This window comes from Galeopterus variegatus, unplaced genomic scaffold, assembly GCF_000696425.1.
Source record: "Galeopterus variegatus unplaced genomic scaffold, G_variegatus-3.0.2 Scaffold2713, whole genome shotgun sequence".
Lineage (NCBI taxonomy): Eukaryota > Metazoa > Chordata > Mammalia > Dermoptera > Cynocephalidae > Galeopterus > Galeopterus variegatus.
This window is the reverse complement of record NW_007728824.1, coordinates 239,018-242,078: the sequence shown is the minus strand read 5'-3', so window position 1 is coordinate 242,078 and position 3,061 is coordinate 239,018. Positions and strand designations below refer to the sequence as shown.

The following is a 3,061-nucleotide window of genomic DNA, read 5'->3' as shown; positions in this document are numbered from 1 at the left end:
CAAGTGAGTTATAGAAGAAAAGGAAAGTTTCAAGTTGAGAAAAAAAAAAAAAAAAAAAAAAAAAAAAGCAGGTGAAAAATAAATAACATACCTAATTAAATGGCAGTGTTAGGAAGCCTGAGTGTATATCCTGGTAAGCTATGTCAGCCAAGCTATTAACTCCCAATAGGTTTCCCTTTATTCAATGTTATGGGGTATTAAAGTGTTCCGGATAAGTGAATTTTCTAGACAAATAAAGCAAAGAAATGAAGTATCCATCACTACGATTGAGAAATTTTTCTCTCTTCACCTAAAACTTACAAGTATCAATTAAAAATAATTTCTGCTCTGAAAAGTATTTTATTGTATATAATTTTCCTTTTAGACAGATGATCTATCCCTTGAACACAGATGAGACAAATGCAAAACGGAGTCCCTACTTTAAATGACCCCAGGAGCCTGGAATTCTAGACTGGTTCCATTTCTAGATATTGTATCTTACAAGCATGCTAGGCTTCCAGTCAAAGAGTAGACACTGTTCTGCTACTGGCTGTGCCTTTCTCGCTGCCTTCATTACCCCATTCTGCCATCTCTGAAGGTTTTAGAAGGAAGACAGAAAGACAAGGATTGAATATAAAATAAATATACCACAGGTGTGGTATACCAGAAAGGTTCTTTCTTTTCCCTAAATATAACCTATGAGGCTGGAAAGTTTCCATTTCCTCTCTACTTATATCCTAGAAATTCCTCAATAAAGAACACCATTATAATGGTGCTTCTAAAAAATGCAAATATCTTGGAATAACTAATTAGAAGCTCACCATTATGCTGAACAAAGATAAATATTAAGAAAGATACAAATGTATAAAAACATTAGACAGAAAAGATGGGGGAGTTAGGCTCAGCATAGAGGTCACTAGAAAGGGGGAAGAAAGATATGGGGAGAGAGCGAAGTAAAGTATGAAAGACACTTCCTGTTACCTAAGAATGTTCCCAGAACAAGCCTAGGCAGCATGCTGGAGAATGAACTAAGGAGTAAGACTTATGGCCTTATGACAGCTTCTTTCTGGTGGTGTGAAGGTCTATGGACTTCCTTCCGGAAGGCAGACAGTTCTGGTGGCTGCCAAGGCCAAGTCGGGTACCTAGACTAGTTTCTGCACCTTAGAACACAATCAATTCTCAATAATCCATGATCTGATTCTTAACAGTGACTAACAAAGAATAAGTAAAAAGGGCTTTGTTGATCAAAATTTTCCCTTACTTTCCTTTTCCACTATTTTTACATCCAGCCTTCCCTTTACACCAAAGCACTTAATCATTTCTCCATTCCAAGAGTTGTAAAACAGAACCACAGGAAGATAGCTCAGTCAGGAAGATCCTGCTGCTTACCTCCAGCATGTGAGTGGGGTGGAAAGGACTCTGGCCCCATGGCAAGATGCTGAAGCCAAACAGCCTTCTTGAGTCAGTCTTTGCAGGGTGGACTTGTGTCCTCACTATTTAATGAATTTTTAAATTACAGATATTCCTACTAAATTAAAATATGTAGAGCTTTCTACAGTCAAATATAAAGATGATATGCCATTATTTTCTCTTAATACTGAAGATTAAAATTTAATTTTTCTCGTGCTTTTTCTTTAATAAATGTTCATATAAAAGCTGAACATATATAAAATTTAATTGGTGGAACAAAGGTCACCTTCTTGCTTGGATATCATTTTTGCTCCATCTTGCTTTCTACCTCTGAGGTGAGAAACAAGCTCAGTCCTGATTAAGAGGGAAATATCACACAATATTACCAACACCTTTGGTTCTTGATAAAAATAATCATATCTGGGCTTTCTTAGCTTGTAATATTTTAGCCTGTTACAGTGTTGAAGACACATTATGCACATTAAGCATGATTCTATGAGAGAAAGGAGAACAACAGAGAAATGTTGAAAGGGAATATATGTGTGTTAATGAAAGGTAATAATTCATTTGTAGTGAATTACACATGCATAAGAACCTTATTAAAGAACATTTTAGCTACAGACAGAATCCATTACGTTGAAATCAGGACAAACAGAAAGAGCAATTCACATTACAAAGGAGTGTGGTGACTACACATCAGTTCACAATGAAAAACAGTGAACAAGAAAATAGAAAAGAAACATACTGACAAGATCAGACATTTTAAAATGTGCTGCATTTAATGCAATCCAAAGACTATCAACAATTTTGATGCTGTGACAACATGCCACTGCCATTTGTGAAAACAGTTAAAGCATTTTGCACTGACTGCTCAGTGACCAAAAACAGGCAAACAAATAATGCAACAAAATGGCTAATGCATTCATAGTAACATGTAACAGAATCATCTTCCGACCACAGCATTCTTCCCAGATATTGAAAGAACTACGGCATATGGACTGGAAGGACACAAAGTGCATACAAGTATTAAATACTAGATATTTACTTTGGCACAAAATTTGTGCTCCAACCAAATAAAATGAGACTTCTCCTAAAACACATATCCTTAGCAAGGTAAAAACGAAATGTTACAAAACAATATGTCCACACAAAAACAAAAAATGTTACAGCTTTTTTTCTTAGGAACAAACATGAAGACAGAATAATAATAATAATTTCCAAATCCAGGATACTACAAGGAAAGGAAAGTACAAAGAAAAACTGCATTGATTAAACATCTTTTAAAAACAATTTTGGGAAAATTCATTATTAAAGACAAAGAGTTGTCTTCAACTTCATTATAATGTCTAAAGAATCCTTCATTTAAAATAGTCTACAATTGGGGTAGTCGCTGATTAAGTTCTATCAGCCTTCTCCATCCCCTGAGCTGGCCAGGAGTCAGTGCAGGGATTGGGTATAAGGCCAGCAGAACCAAACACAGCTCTGCTGTCAACGTCAAGGCTTTGGGAGGTGAAAGGTACCTGTCTTGCTCAGGAAGAAGTTTTGTAGGGTCTCTGTCCCAAAGTCAACCCTCACCATTTTTAACCCCAGATATGATTTTTTTTTTTTTCTTTTTTGTGACCGGTAAGGGGATCGCAACCCTTGGTGTGGTGTCGCCCACACCATGCTCAGC

General features: G+C 36.3%; 1 protein-coding gene across 1 annotated transcript in view; it reads right to left on the bottom strand.

The window, feature by feature from the left end:
* The window catches only part of SLMAP (sarcolemma associated protein), a 164,248-nt gene that overhangs the window by 6,948 nt on the left and 154,239 nt on the right, over window positions 1-3,061 (bottom strand). The gene's annotated exons all lie outside the window — the stretch shown is intronic.